The following is a 20,541-nucleotide window of genomic DNA, read 5'->3' on the forward strand; positions in this document are numbered from 1 at the left end:
CTCTTTCTTTCTTTGTCTGTCTGTCTGTCTGTCTCTTTGTGTGTGTTTGTGTGAGTCAGTGTGTGTGTCTGTCCTTGTGTGTGTGTGTGTGTGTGTGTGTCTGTCTATCTGTGTCTGTCTGTGTCTCTTTCTTTGTCTGTCTGTCTGTCTGTCTTTCTGTCTCTTTGTGTTTGTGTGTCTGTCTGTGTCAATCAGTGTTTCTTTCTCTGCCTGTGTGTGTGTGTGGTCAGTCAGTGTGTATGTCTGTCTGTGTTTCTTTCTCTGTCTGTCCTTGTGTGTGTCTGCAGTGTGTGTGTGTCTGCAGTGTGTGTTTCTTCAGTTGTGTGTGTGTGTGTGTCTCTGTCTGTCTGTCTGTCTGTCTGTCTGATTGTGTGTGTGTGTGTGTGTGTGAGAGTGTGGTTGTGTGTGTGTGTGTCTGCAGTGTGTGTTTCTTCAGTTGTGTGTGTGTGTGTGTGTGTGTGTGTGTGTCTCTGTCTGTCTGTCTGTCTGTCTGTCTGTCTGTCTGTCTGATTGTGTGTGTGTGTGTGTGTGAGAGTGTGGTTGTGTGTGTGTGTGTCTGCAGTGTGTGTTTCTTCAATTGTGTGTGTGTGTGTCTTTGTCTCTGTCTGTCTGTCTATGTGTCTGTCTGTCTGTGTCTCTTTTTCTGTCTGTGTCTGTCTCTTTGTCTGTGTGTGTCTGTGTTCTGTCTGCGTCTCTTTCTCTGTCTGTCTGTCTGTCTGTGTGTGTGTGTGTGTGTGTGTGTGTGTCTGTCTGTCTGTCTGTCTGTCTGTGTTTCTTTCACTGTGTGTGTGTGTGTGTCCCACCCTCTCCTGAAAAGGTCTGCCCAAGCACATTGTCAAAGAGAGAAATATCCTCATCCCTATCCTTATCTCTAATTGACTGTGCGCGAGTGACTGCGCACGCAGGGAACAACTCCGAGTGAGACTGTCCAACCTCGCCTGACTCCGGGCACTGAGGGAAATCCAACACTTCCAGTGTAGGAGTCACTTTACCGCCAGCTATGTCGTTACCCATTAAAAAGGCAACACCTCTAATTGGCAACGCCGGACAAACAGCGACAGGAAAGAAACCTGTGATCAATTTCGATCGCACATGTATGCGATGTACTGGCCGAGGGACGTAACCCATTTCAAGGCCACGCAACACGGCTCCATAACCGCATGCAGACTGCTCTGTGAAGGGCAACGCATCGGCGACCATTACCGATTGTGAGCAACCTGTGTCTCGTAAAATACGCACCGGGCGCTGATCACCAGTCTCGCCTTTCAATGACACTAACCCCTCAAACGTGAACGGTTCAAAACATGCATCAATTTCCGCAACACTAGTCTCAGTGTCAAAACACGGTTCAACTTTAACTAATCCGACACCTTTCGGACGCGGGCCCCTCGGACAAGGCTGTTGCTCTTTCTGTCTAAAAGTCAAACAGTTAGCAATTATATGACCAGGTTTGTGGCAATAAAAACTTTGCTCTTTCTTGAGATTGAGTGGCTTAAATGAATTATTTTGCACCGCTGGAGTATGACGAGGCTTCTCAGCAGAGACTGACGGAAACACAGTCCTGTGAGTTAGCACATACTCATCAGCCAGTACAGCAGCAGAGGAGAGTGAACTTACTTTTTGTTCATTTAAGTATACTACAAGGCGATCGGGCAAACTCTTTTTGAATTCTTCCAACAGAATCAACTCCCGCAACTAAGTAAAATCATTTGCCTTGCAGGTTGTGCTCCATTTGTCAAACATGGTTCCCTTTTCCCTTGCGAATTCAACATAAGTCTGGTTTGGGGCTTTTTTAAGATTTCTAAACCTCTGTCTGTAGGCTTCAGGGACCAATTCGTAATCGCGTAGGATCGCGGCTTTAACATTGTCATAATTCAAACTGTCCTCTATAGGGAGGGAAGCAACTGCTTCTTGGGCTTTGCCATGAATTTTGCATTGCAATAGAAGTGCCCAAACTTCAGCCGGCCACTGCAGAGCTGAAGCAATGCGCTCAAACGCACCAAAATAGGAGTCCACCTCAGTTTCCTTAAATGTTGGTACTAAAGCAATGTGCTTGCTTATCTCAAAAGTTTTATGGGGTGAAGTGGTGGAAGGAGGAGACATACTGTCTGCCGCAGCGGACGCACGCAGTGCCTGCGCCGCTCTCTGGGACTCGAGTTCCAGCTGACGAATTCTCACAACTGTGTCAGCCTCGATCTCCAGCTTTTTAATTTCCAGCTGTTACTGTGCTTGCCTGCTTTGTGCTTTCTCCTGGGCTTCCAAGTGGAGACGGACTTTTAGCCGAGCCCCGTCTTTGGACCCAGTGCTGTCAAAAGGCGAGGGGGATCGTAGCGAGGCAGCGTAAACTGAGTTTTCACCCGCTCATCTGTCTCACCCTCCACTCCCGCACTTGCCTGAGCACCGTGAGGATCACCTGCCACTTCACCCAGGGCAATACCCTCCAGCACAGCGGACTCCGACAACACGATAACCTCTCTCTCCACCAATTCACGTATTACTAGAGCCTTAAGCTCTGCTTTCTTAATTATCCACTTAGGATAATTAGGAAGTGATATGCGATCTGTGCTAAATCGTCTTTACGGCAGCTATCAATTTGCCCAAGAGTGGGATTAGCCAGGAACGCTTCAAGGTCAAACAGTGCCATGTTCAATGGGTACTACAGGCACACACAATACCCTATTTTATTATTCCAAAAAACAATCCAACCTCCCAGTTGTCAATAACTTTTTTGGCTATGGGAATCCTTTAACAGATAAATCCCGGATGAGCCCCCACTTATGTTACAACCCGGCTCGCTAGGGGAAAAGGAAGCAACATAAAACCAGATGGATTTGGTAAATTATAGTTATTTTATTAACAAGGAGCTTAGATCGTTTTATGAAGGGTAACAAGGGAGACACAGAATCGGCGGCTACTACAAAGGAAAAAGGGCCGGCAGGGGCTGTTCAACTCAAACAAACAAATATAACCAAAAGAGAGCTCATAAAAGGCGAGCAAAACCTAAACGTTCATTATTTAAACAAAACCAAAGCGAAAACAAAACCTCACTGGCCTAATGCAGCGGATAAAACTTAAATACAGGTGTGAGGGGACATGCAGCGTTCGGCCTGTAGAGGGAGCTACAGGACCGTGGTCGGGGTTGTGTCGGCGAGACTTTGTTGCACACCTGCTGCAAATGAAGTCTCGTCTGCGAATGTTTAAGATGTGTGTGCTTCTGCCATTTCAGTAGGAGAGGTGGGCTGGGAACGGCGGAGAAGGAGGAAGAACGACGACTGTAAAGTCGCCGAGCGTTCAAAGGGCTGAAAAGCCAGAGACTCTACCAGTGACAAAAAGACTTTATGAATAAACGGGAGCAATCCCTCAGTAACATACTGCGTCTGCCTCTCTGTGTCAAAGGACCTTGTTACAGTGGCGCCCAACGTGGGGCACAGAAGTAAGACGGAATGGAGGCGCTAGCAGCGGCGATGTCGAGGATAGCGCTTGTCCTCGAGCAGCAGACGGCCCTGCAGCAGACCCAGCAGGCAACGCTGGAGGAGCTAACGGCGGCGAGGATCGTGGACAGTGCCCTCCTCCAGGACTTCACCAGGGTCGGCGGGCCGGCGCCGGGGACCGGAGCGGCACCAGGTCCCCCCAAGGTCCAGCTACAGAAGATGGGGGACCTGGACGACCCAGAGGCGTTCCTCGCGGTGTTCGAGGGGACGGCAAGGATCTCGGGGTGGCCGGACCGAGAGTGGGCCTACCATCTGCTGCCCCTCCTGTCAGGGGAGGCGCAGCTCGCGGCCCACAGTTTGCCGGCGGCCGCCCAACGGGATTACACGTCCCTGGCCCGGGCGATTCGGGACCGCCTGGGCCTGACACCGGAGGAACACCGGCGCCGGTTTCGGGCCATGACCATGGAGGAGGGGTGCCGGCCCTTCGCCTATGCCCAGCGGCTAGGGGACAGCGCATGGCGGTGGCTGGACCCCGAGAACAACTCGGTGGTGGAGGTCGGGAACCGGGTGGTAATGGAGCAGTTCCTCGTGGGGCTCCCGGCCCGTACCGCCGCCTGGGTCCAGTACCACCGCCCCCAGGACCTCAAGACCGCCGTGGGACTGGCCGAGGACCATCTCTCCCTCCCACCGCGGGGGCCGCAACGACCAACCCCGGCCCCGCGGCAGGGGGGGGGGGGCCGACGCCCAGGAGGAGCCGAGGGAGCGGAAGGAGAGAGGCCGGCGCCCGCCCCAAGGTCGAGATGGCAGGGGCGCACCTGTCCAGAACCGACCCCGGCCCCACAGGGAGCACCTCGAGCGACAGGGGGGGTGTGTTGGCGGTGCGGACGGCCGGGCCACGTGCAGGCCGAGTGTCAGGCGATGGACGTGGGACAGGTCGTCCGCATCGGCGACATACCGGGCCCTCCCCCCGGACCAGGAGCGGCGTATCGTATTCCGGTAAGGATACAACATGATACGCACCAGGCGTTCTTGGATTCGGGCTGCATGCAGTTTATGATCCAGGAGCGCCTGGTTCGACCGGGGGCATTGTTAAAGGCATCGAGGGTGTTGGTGAAGTGTGTGCATGGGGACATTCACGAATATCCTGTGGTCGCGATCGAAATTCATTTTGAAGGGAAAAAGCATAGTGTACAGGCGGCGGTTAGCCCGCGCCTCACGCATCCCCTTATTCTAGGTGTAGATTGGGAGGGGTTTCCTCAAGCGGTAAAGCAGGCTACCGGGGTGCGTGCACGACAGAGAGGGAGGTGTGAGGCGTGTAATGTGCTCTGTGCTGTGGCGGCACCTCCCGACACTGCCGAGGAGCCGGAGCTGGCCTCAACCCGACATTTCCCCGCCGAACTATCCGCTGCTAGGTGACTTCCCCCTCGAGCAGTCTCGTGACGAGACCCTACGATCGGCCGATGACCAAGTGATAGCGATTGATGGTACTTTGGTACGGCCAGACGCAGTACGCGCCCACCCCTATTTCGCGATTATCAGCGACAGGTTGTACCGAGTAAGTCGTGACTCACATAGCCAGGAGGAAGTAACCCAGTTGTTGGTTCCCCGTAGCCGCCGGGAAATGGTCTTCCAGGCGGCTCATTTCAACCCCATTGCGGGCCATTTAGGGTATGATAAGACACTAAACCGTAAAATGGCTCGATTTTATTGGCCGGGAATTCGGGCAGAGGTGCGTAGGTGGTGCGCTTCTTGTCCCGAATGTCAGTTGGTAAATCCCCTAGCCATTCCACGGGCCCCCTTGCGGCCCTTACCATTAGTCGAGAACCCATTCATAGCCATGGATATTATCGGGCCATTTGATCGGTGTACACAGGGATATCGATTTGTGTTGGTCTTGATAGATTACGCAACCCGATACCCTGAGGCAATACCGCTGCGCAATATCTCTGCCAGGAGTGTAGCGCAGGCATTGTTTCAAGTAATCTCCCGCGTGGGAATCCCGAAAGAGATTCTCACCGATCAGGGCACTAATTTTATGTCACGCACCCTCAAAGAACTTTATGGCTTGTTGAACATCAAGGCGGTTCGAACCAGTGTTTACCACCCGGCCACTGATGGCCTTTGTGAGAGGTTCAATCGGACCTTGAAGTGATGATCCGGAAGTTTGTACACGAGGATAGTCGGAATTGGCATAAATGGCTAAATCCCCTGTTGTTTGCGGTACGGGAAGTCCCCCAAGCTTCCACTGGGTTTTCCCCGTTTGAATTACTCTACGGGCGTAAGCCCCGGGGTGTCCTAGACCTTCTTAAAGAAAATTGGGAGGAAGGGTCTAGCGACAGTAAAAGTGAGATTCAATACGTCCTGGACTTGCGCACAAAGCTCCACGCCCTAGGGGTTATCTCACACGAGCATTTGCTGCAAGCCCAGGAGCGTCAAAAGCGACTGTACGACAGGGGAACTAACCTGCAAGAAATTACACCGGGAGATAAGGTGCTCGTACTGTTACCCACCTCCAGCACGAAATTACTCGCGAAGGGCCGTTTGTGGTCACACGTCGCATGGGGGACGTGGATTACGAGGTAGTACGCTCGGACCGGGGGGATAGCTTGCAGGTGTATCACGTAAATCTCCTAAAAAAATGGAACGACGTGGTCACTGTTGCTCTGGCTACAATAATTCCATTCCATACAATAATTCCAATTCGGTCCGGAAGTCCCAAAATCAAAAGTTAGCACTCCGGTCGGTATTGATAACCATCTCTCTGCTAGCCAGGCCACGGACGTTGCAGATTTGCAAGCTAAGTTCGCCGACGTGTTCTCTCCCCTGCCCGGTCGGACTATGCTTATTGACCACCATATAGAAACGCAGCCGGGTTTAACGGTGCGCACGCGTCCCTATAGGTTGCCGGTACACAAACGAGACATTGTGTGCAGGGAATTCAAAGCCATGCTGGAGCTGGGTGTGGTCGAGGAGTCCCGCAGTGACTGGTGTAGCCCCATCGTGCTTGTCAACAAGCCGGATGGGTCTATACGGTTCTGTGTGGATTATAGACAGGTTAATGCGGTCTCCAAGTTCGATTCCTATCCGATGCCTCGGGTTGCCAAGCTCTTGGACTGGCTTGGCAGGGTGTAACAAAGTCCGTTTATACACAGAGGCAGACGCAGCGTTGAGGTAAGGGAACAACTTTCCCGTTTATTCATTTAGTTTCACTGTCGCACTTGTCTGGGCTTTCCAGCCTCGCCAGAACGTGTCTCTCTCTCCACTGTCCGCTCTCAGCTCTCCTCGCCTCCTGAAATGGCAGAAGCACACACATCTTAAACATTCGCCGACGAGACTTCATTTGCAGCAGGTGTGCAACAAAGTCTCGCCGACACAACCCCGGCCACGGTCCTGTAGCTCCCTCTACAGGCCGAACGCTGCATGTCCCCCCACACAGGGATAATGGCAGATTCCACTCTCGCCGGTATCCCGGGAGAAAACTGCATTCTCCACTCCGCTCGGGCTATTCCAGTTCACAGTGCTCCCTTTCGGGTTGTTCGGAGCCCCAGCCACTTTTCAGCGCCTCATGGACCGCATTCTGCGGCCGCACTCTGCCTATGCTGCGGCCTACCTGGATGACATTGTCATTCACAGTGACACCTGGGCGCAGCATGTGCAGAGTGTGGCTGCTGTTCTGCGGTCCCTGAGGCAGGCGGGGCTAACGGCCAACCCGAAGAAGTGCGTGATCGGGCGGAGGGAGATCCGGTATCAGGGGTACCACTTGGGTTGGGGGGAGGTGCGGCCGCAGATTGAAAAGACTGCGGCCCAAGACGAAGAAGGAGGTGAGGGCCTTCCTGGGGCTGGCTGGCTATTACCGGCAGTTCGTGCCGGGTTTTCAGAGCTGGCCAGTCCCTTGACGGACCTCACCCGGAAGGGTGCCCCGGATCCGGTCCAATGGTCGGGCCAGTGCCAGGGGTCGTTCGAGGCCCTTAACCCATTTGTGCCGGATGCTGCGCTACGCAGCATTGCATCTACCGCCGGTTGCTGCGTTACGCACATTTGAATTTGCCGCCAGTTGCTGCGCAGCGCAGCATTTTTGATTTGTCGTAATTTTCATGAGTGCAGCATATAATGCACTGTCATTGGTTCAAATACACATGGGGCGGGTCTTGTTGATTTTTTAAAACCACGTGAGCACCCAAATGTCAAAAATGGCGGTAAATTCAAATGTGCGCAACGCAGCAACCGGCGGTAGATGTCGCGCGGCAGTCGGCACAAATGGGTTAAGGGAGCTCTTTGTGGAGAAACGGTCCTGTATGCGCCTGATTTTAACCTCCCTTTCTCCCTACAGACGGACGCGTCAGATAGAGGCCTGGGAGCAGTGCTGACCCAGCGGGTGGAGGGGGCTGACCGGCCGGTGCTGTACCTGAGCCGCAAACTATCGGAGAGGGAGGGCCGGTACAGCACGGTGGAGAAGGAGTGCCTGGCCATCAAGTGGGCGGTCGGCGCCCTCCGCTACTACCTGCTGGGTTGCGCTTTCACCCTCTACTCCGACCATGCTCCCCTCCAGTGGCTCCACCGCATGAAGGATGTGAACGCGAGGATCACCCTGTGGTATCTCGCGTTGCAGCCCTTCAACTTTTCGGTCGTGCACAGACCGGTGGCGCAGATGGTCGTGGCAGACTTCCTCTCCCGTGCAGTGGGGGGGGGGGGGAGTAGGTTGTCGGCCGTCGTGTCCCCGGCCTGTGTCGGGCGGTGGGGGTATGTGTGGGGACATGCAGCGTTCGGCCTGTAGAGGGAGCTACAGGACCGTGGCCAGGGTGACGTCAGCGAGGCTCCGTTGCACACCTGTTGCAAATGAAGCCTCGTTGACTAGATGGTTTAAGATGTGTGTGCCTCGGCGTTCAAAAAAGGAGGACGGCAACTGAAAAGTTGCCGAGGTTGTGGAGGGCTGAAAAGCCAAATTATTACGGACTTTATGAATAAACGGGACCTGTCCCTCACTACACCACTGCGTCTGCCTCTGTGTACAATGGACATCGTTACACTCTCCCTCTAAAGATTGATACTCCCTTCCTCAATGCAACAAATGTCACATTGTGAATGTAGAAAGGTTTCTTACCCGTGGTTCTAAGTGGGTAGTACAAGCAGTGCACCTCATCTTCCGTCATTGGATTGTGATCTAATGTACCCACGTCTGTGTAAGGTTGTGGTGTACGAATGTACAATGTTCGCGTGCGCGTGTTCGACCTATGTTACGTATGTGTGCGGTTAGGTTTGGCAGATTACGAGTTGCAAATCTAGTTGCATTATCATTATTTGGTTCAGTCATTTGTTTGTTCATGTCAGGAGGAAATTTCTCGTGTGTGTTTCCATATGTCACCTTTGTCCTCAAATGCAATTGTGTCAGTTTCGTTAGTCACTCTTTTCTCTACTAGGTGATAATCTTCATGCAGTATTATCGAGAGAAAAGTTACCAGATCTATGACAATTGACATTTGAGAACGCCTTTCATCCTCCTTTTGTCTTTATCACGGGTGTTCTCCATCATTCTTTGGAGTTTGCGTCCCTTAGTCGGCTTCTCCAACCTTTCCTTAGAAAATAAAACAGAGTACATAATCATAGTTAGGACGTTAATACATTGATTATAAAGATTACCACTTTTCCACTACTCCACGTCAGGCGGTGGGTTCATAGGCGCCGCATTAAGACGCGCCGCATGAATCCACTGCGGTTGATTCTTCACTTTAACTGCAGTTCGAGTCGTCAGGAGAACCTGTGTTGGTCCACCATATCGAGGCTCGCCCTGTAGAATTGGTTTCAAACTACGCACCAGGACATAATTGCCTGGCTTAAAGTTGTGAATAGGCTTATCCCCTGGAGAGGGAAGGGCCTCTATGACCTGTTGGGAATATTTAGAAACAAAATCTACAACATAATTTTGTTGCATTTCCTGTAATTGGGTTAAATCAACAGCTGGCTTCTCGTTCATCACTGCTCCTAATGGAAAAGGGAGGGCCATTAGAATTTCGTGAGGACTCAATCCAGTAGTAGCATTGTGCATGGCCCTCATTGACAAAAGTACTAATGGTAACGCATCCACCCAATTCATCTGTCTAGCTTGGTGCACTTTCATTAGTTTTTCTTTAATAGTCCTGTTCGTTCTTTCCACTTGACCTGAACTCTGTGGATTGTAAGGGATATGAAATGTCCATTTAATTCCTAATGCGGTTGCTAACAATTTAGTTACCCTGGAGGTAAATGGTGTTCCATTATCTGAGTCAATGCCAATTGGTATGCCAAAACGAGGAATCACATGTTCCATTAAACACTTCACGACCGTCTGTGCGTTTTCTTTTCTCGTCGCAAATGCTTCTGTCCATTTTGAAAATCTATTGACTATCACCAAAAGATATGAAAAACCTCTATATTTCGGCATGTGCGTAAAATCATTTTGCAATTGCTGAAATGGTCCCTCAGGTTTTGGCAAATGTTCACGTTTCGGTGGATGAATGTTAGGATTACATTGCACACAAGTTAAACATCTGCTAATAAACTGTGTGACTTTGAAATGTATTCAGTTCCCCCTTTGTAACCTACAGTTGTGGTCAGAAGTTTACATACACTTGTAAAGAACATGTATGTCATGGCAGTCTTGAGTTTCCAATCATTTCTACAACTCTTATTTTTCTGTGATTGATTGATTGGTGCACATACTTCTTTGTCACAAAAAACATTCATGAAGTTTGGTTCTTTTATGAATTTATTATGGGTCTTCTGAAAATGTGACAAAATCTGCTGGGTCAAAAATATACATACAGCAATGCTAATATTTGGTTAAATGTCCCCTGGCCATTTTCACCTCAATTAAACGCGTTTGGTAGCCATCCACAAGCTTCTGGCAAGCTTCTGGTTGAATCTTTGACCACTCCGACAGAATCGGTGCAGTTCAACTACAAATTTGTTGGCTTTCTGACACGGACTTGTTTCTTCAGCACACTCCACATGTTCTTGATGGGGTTTAAGTCAGGACTTTGTGAAGGCCATTCTAAGACCTTAATTCTAGCCTGATTTAGGCATTCCTTTACCATGTTTGATGTGTGTTTGGGGTCATTGTCCTGTTGGAACACCCAACTACGTCCAAGACCCAACCTTCTGGCTGATAATTGTGGGTTTTCCTGAAGAATTTGGAGGTAATCCTCCTTCTTCATTATTCCATTTACTTTCTGTAAAGCACCAGTTCCACTGGCAGCAAAACAGGCCCAGAGCATAATACTACCACCACCATGCTTGACGGTAGGTATGGTGTTCTTGGGGTGAAAGGCCTCACCTTCTCTCCTCCAAACATATTTCTGGTCATTGTGGCCAAATAGCTCAATTTTTGTTTCATCTGACCACAGAACTTTCCTCCAGAAGGCCTTTTCTTTGTCCATGTGATCAGCAGCAAACTTCAGTCGAGCCTTAAGGTGCCGCTTCTGGAGCAATGGCTTCCTTCTTGCACGGCAGCCTCTCAGCCCATGGCGATGTAAAACACGCTTGACTGTGGACACTGACACCTGTGTTCCAGCAGCTTCTAATTCATGGCAGACCTGCTTTTTGGTGGTTCTTGGTTCACTCTTGACCATCCTGACCAATTTTCTCTCAGCAGCAGGTGATAGCTTGCGTTTTCTTCCTGATCGTGGCAGTGACACAACTGTGCCATGCATTTTATACTTACAAACAATTGTTTGCACAGTTGATCTTGGGACCTGTAGCTGCTTTGAAATGGCTCCAAGTGACTTTCCTGACTTGTTCAAGTCAATGATGCGCTTTTTCAGATCCGTGCTGAGCTCCTTAGACTTTCCCATTGTAGCGTTTTTGGCTGAGTGTAATCAAACAAGCCCTATTTAAATGGGCTGAAATAAGTCACCAGCTGTAGTCAATCATAATCACTCATAAGAAGTTAAGAGGCCATGCCACAAAGCAAATTTGATTGACTCAACTTTCTACATCACCAAAATTGATTATTCAAGGTGCTGTATATATATTTTTGACCCAGCAGATTGTCACATTTTCAGAAGACCCATAATAAATTCATAAAAGAACCAAACTTCATGAATGTTTTTTGTGACAAAGAAGTATGTGCTCCAATCAATCCATCACAGAAAAATAAGAGTTGTAGAAATGATTGGAAACTCAAGACTGCCATGACATACATGTTCTTTACAAGTGTATGTAAACTTCTGACCACAACTGTACCTCTGGGGAAGTTAACATAAGTTACCTTTCGGGTCTCCCACCCTGTATTTGGGAGTGGCGTTGTCACAGCATACAAGTAACAGGGGCACTAGTGCCTCCGCCAGGTTACACATATATTAGTTATGTTCTATTTTGATGTTTTCATTTAATGTTGGAAGGCTATTTTGTTCTCTGACATCCAACACGACTTCCACAGATTGATTGTAGGCCTATATTTAGAGGTAGTGGACATATTTGACGCAAAGTCAAATGTTGGTCATTTGAATCCAAATGTTTTCAATTGATTTGTCTTGAAAGACAGTACTGTAAATGGTAGCCTATAGGCCTAGAGTAAATGGTAGACCATACTAATACTTGATCCGCAGCCCAACTCATGGCAGACATATCGATATACACTCACCAGCCACTTTATTAGGTACACCTGTTCAACTGCTCGGTAACGCAAATATCTAATCAGCCAATCACATGGCAGCAACTCAATGCATTTAGGCATGTAGACATGGTCAAGACGACCTGCTGAAGTTCAAACCGAGCATGAGAATGGGGAAGAAAGGTGATTTAAGTGACTTTGAATGTGGCATGGTTGTTGGTGCCAGATGGGCTGGTCTGAGTATTTCAGAAACTGCTGATCTACTGGGATTTTCACGCACAACCATCTCTAGGGTTTACAGAGAATGGTCCGAAAAAGAGAAAATATCCAGTGAGCAGCAGTTCTCTGGGCGAAAATGCATTGTTGATGTCAGAGGAGAATGGCCAGACTGGTTCGAGATGATAGAAAGGCAACAGTAACTCAAAGGTTGGTGGTGGTGGTGTAATGGTGTGGGGGATATTTTCTTGGCACACTTTGGGCCCCTTAGTACCAATTGAGCATCGTTAACGAGGCTTCATTCGCAACAGGTGCGCAACCAGCCTCGTTTCTGTAACCCTGGCCACGGTCCTGTAGCTCCCTCTACAGGCCGAACGCTGCATGTCCCCCCACAGCTATCATGTCAATATGGACCAAAATCTCTTAGGAATGTTTCCAGCACCTTGTTGAATCTATGCCACAAAGAATTAAGGCAGTTCTGAAGGCAACCTTCTGATCTAGGCAATTTAACACATCATTAAAGACACATGTAGTTGCTGAGACTGTGCAATGACCAGGTCTAAAGCCAGATTGGTGCACATTTAGAATAGATTGAGAAGATGAAAAGGTTCTTAGCTGGGAGTTGACCTGGGACTCTAATACTTTGGAAAGGCAAGATAACTACCGGCCAATATCCGAGCTATCTTTGTCGGAGGAGTCACCACCTTTATGGAGAGGGAGCACATGGGCTGCCTTCCAAACCTTGGGGATAGCACCTGAGATAACAGTCAGACAAAAAATATGTGTCAATGACTCCGCAATCGGAGAAAGCTGCAATAGGCCTGGATCAAGCAGATCAGCCCCAATGGATTTTTTACGTCAATCTTGAGCAGGGCATCTAGTACATCACAAGTAATGAGGCCAGAGTCTGACAACTTATTTAGGTAGGGATGAAGAGGAATTTCAAGCTTCAGGGGTTCATTGTTGGATCACCAGCAGAATCCAAGCTAGCATTGGTTTCTCAACAAAAGGAGATCTGAAAGTTCTGTGGAATTCCAAAGATTAGATATATTCCTAATTCAAAGGCATTTAAAGGGGGCATGTTTGTCTGGCAGAGATGTAAATATAGATGAGAAATGTTCTGGAGCCTAATTGTGGTCAAGTATGCAGCTCAAAAGGGAAAGATTCGACCAATAAACATCATGTAAAAAAACCTTGCTCGCTAAAATGTTCAAAATTTATTTTTGCATGGAACAGATGATGTTTATCCTTTCATCTCTAATATAGGCTACACCACTGGATATACACTCACTGAACACTTTATTAGGAACACCATTACACCTTCTCATGGTGGAGGTGGTGTAATGGTGTGGAGACACTTTGGCACACTTTGGGCCTGTTAATACCAATCAATCATCGCTTGAATGCCACAGCCTACTTGAGTATTGTTGCTGACCATGCATCTCTTCATGGCCACAATTTACCCATCTTCTAATGGCTACTTCCAGCATGATAATGCACCATGTCACAAAGCAAAAGTCATCTCAAACTGGTTTCATGAACATGACAATGAGTTCAGTGTTCTTCAGTGGCCTTCCCAGTCACCGGATCTGAATCCAATAGAACACCTTTGGGATGTGGTAGAACGGGAGATTCACAGCTTGAAAGTGCACCTGAAAAATCTGCAGGAATTGCGTGATGTCATCATGGACCAGAATCTCAAAGGAATGTTTGCAACATCTTGTGGAATCAATGCCACGAAGAATTGAGACTGTTTTGAGAGCAAAGTGTTTGGTGAGTGTATATTTGTAAGGTCTATTCGCTAGAATAGTAGGGTGGATTTATCTGGATTCTTCAAGTTTAGGCCATGTTGGTTTTGAGATTAACTAGTTGTAAGCCATCACACAGGTGTTTGATTTTAGGTGAGGTTTGAGACAAACGGTCTAGTTAGTGGGAAGGCACCCGGGCGAAATAGCTCGGCCGAGCATAGGAGGTATGCTGTCTCAGCTGGTCTTGGAGAGCAATGACACAATCGTCTCTCACTTTCACTTCCTCTGTGAGGTGGAGGATGTCTGCCTGTAGTTCGATGAGCCGGTTACATCCTTCACACACAAAAGGTTCCTCTGACTCTAAACAGGAGTCTCCCTTCATAGATACTAAAAACATTTGACATAAGCCACATTTTAAAGTAACCATGTCCTCCGAGTTACAATTTGTGAGCAAACCTTACTGTTACCCCTCTTCCAGTTTCTGACCATCATTTTGTCCTTCTCCCTTCCCCTCAAATCCACCCCCTCCCAGTCAGACTGTACCCATATTGTATCCACTCGTCGCAACCTGCGAACCCTCTCCCTCGACTCTCATTTTTTTAAATTTTACATTTATGGCATTTAGCAGACGCCTTTATCCAAAGCGACTTACAACAATACATTTGTTTAAGTAAGTGAATCATCTATCCAACAGTCATCAAAAGACAAAGTAATCAATGCTCACACCAGGGGCGTTTTTAAAAAAAAAGCAGGAGAGAACTCGTACAGGGGGGTAGCGGGGGTGAAGAGGTCTCTGGGATTGGGGTTAGGGTTAGTATGGGGGGGGGGGGGGGGGGTAGTGAGGGTGAAGCGGTCTTTAGGAAGGACTGTTAAGATGTAGCCTGAACAGATGGGTTTTCAATCTATGGCGGAAGATCGGAAGTGACTCTGCAGTCCTGACAGTAGTGGGAAGCTCATTCCACCAGCGTGGCACCAGGACAGTGAAAAGCCGTGACCGAGTAGCATCCACGTAGAGGCGGCGGTGCCAGGTGGACATCCGAGGTGGATGAGCGGAGTGATCTTGCAGGGGTTTGGGGGCTAACCATTGCTTGCAAGTAGGGAGGGGCTGTTCCCTTTGCCGCCCAGTAGGCAAGCACCAGGGTCTTGAATTTGATGCGAGCTGCTACCGGGAGCCAGTGGAGCGTGCGGAGGAGGGGCGTGACATGGGAGAATTTGGGGAGATTGAACACCAGACGAGCGGCTTACCCTTTTCTGCTATATCAGCAATATACCCTCAGGATTTGGGCTAATAGTATTCAGTATAACATATGTATAACTACATACAAACACTGAACCTTTCGTTTTTACCATGAGTCTGACCCTGTTTGGGGTCACAGCATCACATGGTCATACTTGATCACAGTCAACCTGCCAACATATGCCTGTGGTAAGAGACAAGGTGCCACCCTAGTAGGAAGGTTCAGCATTCCATTGATAACAGGGAGGCCTAAATTGTTGGCTTCAGTCACATCCCCACTGAAGGGAAGTTCTGCCCCACTGCCCCTGTGTAGGGCAGGACCTGAAGAGTTTGCATCCTCATATCCAGTCTATCTAATTTATTACACAGTCTGCTCTGCAGACATACAGTATTGTGATGGAAAAAACAAGTAATCTCCAATACCACCTGAGCTATTATTACGACAAAAGAATGTAGTCTTGGAGACAAAAAGCACGTTCTTGTTGACACAGGTTTGACATTGTTTGTGTTTTCCTTGAACATTCCCTTTCAGTCAGAATCATAGGGATACATTTTTGTTTTCTGTACAGTAAACAGTAATACATAATACTGTAGGATGTGTTGTGATCATGATTGTGATCATGAATTGTTAATGGGTGGAATAGCCTACAATATACTGTACACTGCCTTACAACTTTGTTTCTGATGAATGTACACTTTTATGATCTCCCTAATTTGATGTGTTTGAGTGACCTGATCATTATGACATCTTTAAGTGCCTGAATCTGTACTGTAGATGGTAAAGGAGACACGTTTTTAGTCCATGCTGTGGCCTTAATCTGTTGTGCTTATTGGCACATTGTGAACTAACAGTTAACCAACCTCATCGTTGCCTGACTTGGCTGATCTCAGGTATATTGTATGACCTCTGACCTGCCATACCTGCATGGGATGTGGCTGGGTGCTGTTGAAGATAACACGATGAGTTCTGATGGTGTCTCTCTTCTCTATCACAGGGGGTCTGAGTTGGGAGGCTCTAGGAGGACATCTGACTGACCTGCAAAACCAGCACTCTCCCCACCATGCTCAGACCACCAATCACTGATGTCTGTCTCAGTAAGGATAGCATCACACACACACACACACAATGATTATGTTACTGTGTGTCCTGTTGTGTGAACATTATTTTTTCTTTTCTCTCGCTTTTCTACTCACCTGTAGTAGTGGAGCCAAGCCAAATGCATTAAAAAACAAGAAGCCAAAACAAGGTAGTCAGACACATTGGCCTTGACCAATCCATACTGCCTAGTATAAACGTTAATTCACGCCCATCATCAAATCATTATTTTACATATTAGTCTCAGTTTTGAAACTTTCCAGTGATTCTCCTCTCCATACCCCGTACTTCAGTCATTCCTGCTATAGAGTGTGACGCCCGGGCAGGAAAGATCAACCTCCCAGAGTTCTTTGCCAAATACCCAGCCCACTGTAAGGAGACCAAGCAGCAGGTGTATGGAACTGGTGTCTTCGCCTTCATCTCCAGTATCTGTAATGCAGCCATCCATGAGTGCAGGTACATTACATTTAGTCTGTCATAAAGCCATGCTAGGTGGCCCAGGATGTGTTTTGGGTATATTTGGTAAGTATCTATTTATGGTCCTGGATGTAGCAATGCACTGGTTACGCACTGTACAGAAAACGTTCCACCAAAGCTTTCAGAGTAAGTCACTGTGGTTAAACAAATGCTACAAATCTTGTGCATCTCAGAGACTGGGAGTGAACAGTACACCTTTTTTTACATTTACATTTTTAACATTTAGCAGCCGCCTTTATCCAAAGCGACTTACAACAAGTAAATTTGTCTAAAGTGAATCATTTATATATCAGTCATCATAAGAAAACAAATCTATGCTAGGACCAGAGGCCATTGGCATTCACAATGCTAGAAGAAGGAAGGATTATTATTTATTTATTTATTTTTAATTATTTACAGTAGAGAAAATGTACAGGGGGGTAGTGGGGATGAAGAGGTCTTAAGGAAGGACAGTCAAGGTGTAGTCTGAAGAGATGGGTCTTCAGTCTACGGCGGAAAATAGGTAGTGACTCTGCAGTCCTGACAGCAGTGGGAAGCTCGTTCCACCACCGGGGCGCAAGGACAGTCAAAAGCGCGATCGCTGCATCCTCGTAGAGGCAGCCAGGCGGCCAGCCGAGGTGGAAGAACGGAGTGGTTGGGCAGGAATTTGGGGGCTGACCATTGCTTACAGGTAGGGAGGGGCTGTTCCCTTTGCTGCCTGGTAGGCAAGCACCAGGGTCTTGAATCTGATGTGGGCTGCTACCGGGAGCCAGTGAAGGGTGCGAAGGAGGGGGGTGACATGGGAGAATTTGGGGAGATTGAACACCAGACGGGCAGCAGCGTTCTTGATGAGCTGCAGAGGTCTGATGGCGGAGGTGGGGAGCCCGGCCAAGAGTGTATTGCAGTAGTCAAGGCGGGAGTCAAGTGTCTGGACCAAGAGTTGTGCTGCTACTCTCGTGAGGAATGGACATATCCTCCTGATGTTGTAGAGGAAGAATCTACAGGAGCGTGCTGTCGCTTTCCCCGGGAGGAAGAGCAGCTCAGTCTTGTTAAGGTTGAGCTTGAGGTGGTGGGCTGACATCCAAGCAGAAATGTCTGCAAGACATGCAGAGACACGTGTTGCCACCTGTGAGTCAGAGGGGGGGAAAGAGAGAAAGATCTGTGTAGCAGTTGTAGGAGAAACCATGTGAGGAAATTACCGAGCCAAGACATTTGGTATAAAGGGAGAACAGTAAGGGCCCTAGGACGGAGCCCTGGGGGACCCCAGTGGTGAGAGCTTGTGGAGAGGACAGCGACCCTCTCCACGTCACCTGGTAAGAGCCATCGGCCAGGTAGGATGCAAACCAGGAGAGTGCAGAGCGAAGGATCAGGTGGTTTACTGTGTTTCAATGCAGCAGACAGGTCCAGAAGAATGAGAACAGAGGAGAGGGAGGAAGCTCGAGCAGAGTGGAGGGCCTCCGTGACAGCAAGGAGAACAGTCTCAGTAGAGTGCCCAGCCTTAAAGCCGGATTGGTGAGGGTCAAGGACGTTGTTCTGAAGGAGGTAGTGAGACAGTTGGTTAGAGACAGCACGTTCAAGGGTTTTAGATAAGAAGGAGAGAAGGAATACCGGTCTGTAGTTATGGACAGCAGACGGGTCAAGAGTTGGTTTCTTGAGAAGAGGCTTGACTCTGGCAATCTTAAAGGCAGCTGGGACAGATCCTGTGGATAGAGAGGAATTGATTATGGTGGTAAGGAACGGAAGGAGGTCTTTGGAGATGGATTGGAGAAAGGGTTAGGGGATAGGATCGAGAGGGCAGATGGTTGCCCGCTTGAATGTGACCAGTTTTAGAATATCATCAGGGGAGATGGGGGGGGGGGGGGAAGAGCTGATAAACCAGAGACCAAGTGTAGCGCAGTGGGTTTGGGAGGAGTGGTAGCAGTGTTGGTGAGAGGTAGAGAGAAAGAGCTGCTAATGTCATCAACCTTCTTTTCAAAGTCGGTGACAAAGTCATCTGCAGACAGGGAGGAGGGAGGAGGGGGAGGAGGACTCAGGATACACATGGAGTGAGGAGGATACACCTGAGACCTCAGGTAAGTCAGGAACACACAGACATACTGTATTTCTGGTCCTCTGTGGCTCAGTTGGTAGAGCATGGCGCTAACAACGCTTAGGTTGTGGGTTTGATTCCTGCTGGGACCATATATACTGAAATGTATGCACTCATTGCAATGTTAGTCGCTTTGGATAAAAGCGTCAGCTAAATGGCATATGTTATTATTATTATGTCTCTGCAGCTGTACATGCTGCCCTCTCTGAGGAGCACGGTACTGTGGATTCATATCCACTGCACGTCTGTTCCATAAATTCAAGCCATGTTTGTATGACTGATATGTTCAGGTATCTGCTGTACTGGACGGGTTAAGAATACAAATGTATTCCCCAGGACAACTTCAGACGGTTATGGACATGATACAGCGGACTCTCCACTAGTGGTCACACAACCAACTAACACAAGTTAACATGACGTTATATCTGACTCCAAAATATGTATTATGGTTAATAATGATTTATACTGATTTTCTCATCCCTGTGTGACAGACACTCGATCATATTGGATCCTTGGTTCTATTCAGAATACTGTGGTGGAGTGGAAGTGGACAAATGAGGAGAGTTATTCAAAGAGGATTATACAGTTTTATTAATGCAGATAATAATATTTGCATGAACAAACTGGGGTCTCTGCAGAGGAATCCAAAGAAGTTATTATCACGTCTGTCCCTTATATACACGAGAAAATGCTGTATCATTTCTTTTGGCAAAAACAGGTGTACAACATCCACCCTTTGGCCCAAAACCCATTGGCTTATAAGAATTGGACCAGAACATCATCGTTTAGACATCATTATGACATGTTTTTCTCACTCCTGTCCCAATAAAAACATCTGGATCGTATCAGCCATTATTTGATAAGCAGGAATTAACATCAGCAATTTCTTAGAAAGGCTATCACTAAACTTTCTGTCACATCATTCTGGGATTTTCTACCACATATTCCCCACTCTGGGACTGGAAAGTCCCATCAGCCACGGAAAACATCATTAAAAGCAAGAGTGTTGAGCAAGTAGAAGTCGCTTCAGCAATCAGCCGGGTATTTGCAGATATGACATATGAGTAATGAATAATGAGTATGTGAGAGAAATAGACTCAACAATCAGCTATCCCTTAGCTGTTGCCAAAGTCCATCCCACCTGGGCAGTAAGACGCTAACCCCTGATATCAGTGATCATCAAAAAGATGACTATCACTCGGATGGAGGTTTAACAACAGATACGAGCACTGCCTGGGAAACATCCTCTCCCTGTTTGGAGGGAAGTAGGTAAAACCCTAGCATTGCTCCTCTCCCTAAATATTGAGTCCAGTTTAATACTGACAACAAAAGTAAACAACAACAAATTATGAAAATGTTATGTGGGATATGTCAGTGTAAGTGCAAATACACTTGGAAACAGTCTCCAGATGATGGTCAACGTCCTCTTTCAGATGTCAAGTTTATTGGTTTCATTACCCACTGGCCCGAAAAACACTAGGCAACTGCAGTGCCGGGCCAGAGTAATAGAAACTTTGTAGTGGCATATCCTCTTCGCGCGCCAGGGCAAATCCTCTTCACTTCTCCCTGGAGACATGATTGTTCCCCAGTGTCCTAACAGGCACGAAGTCCCTCCAGTTCATGCGACATCTCAGTCCACAGACCCTTCAACTCTCAATATTTTCACCAGCCCACCTGCAAT

The sequence above is a fragment of the Argentina silus genome (assembly GCF_951799395.1).
Source record: "Argentina silus genome assembly, chromosome: Y".
Classification (NCBI taxonomy): domain Eukaryota; kingdom Metazoa; phylum Chordata; class Actinopteri; order Argentiniformes; family Argentinidae; genus Argentina; species Argentina silus.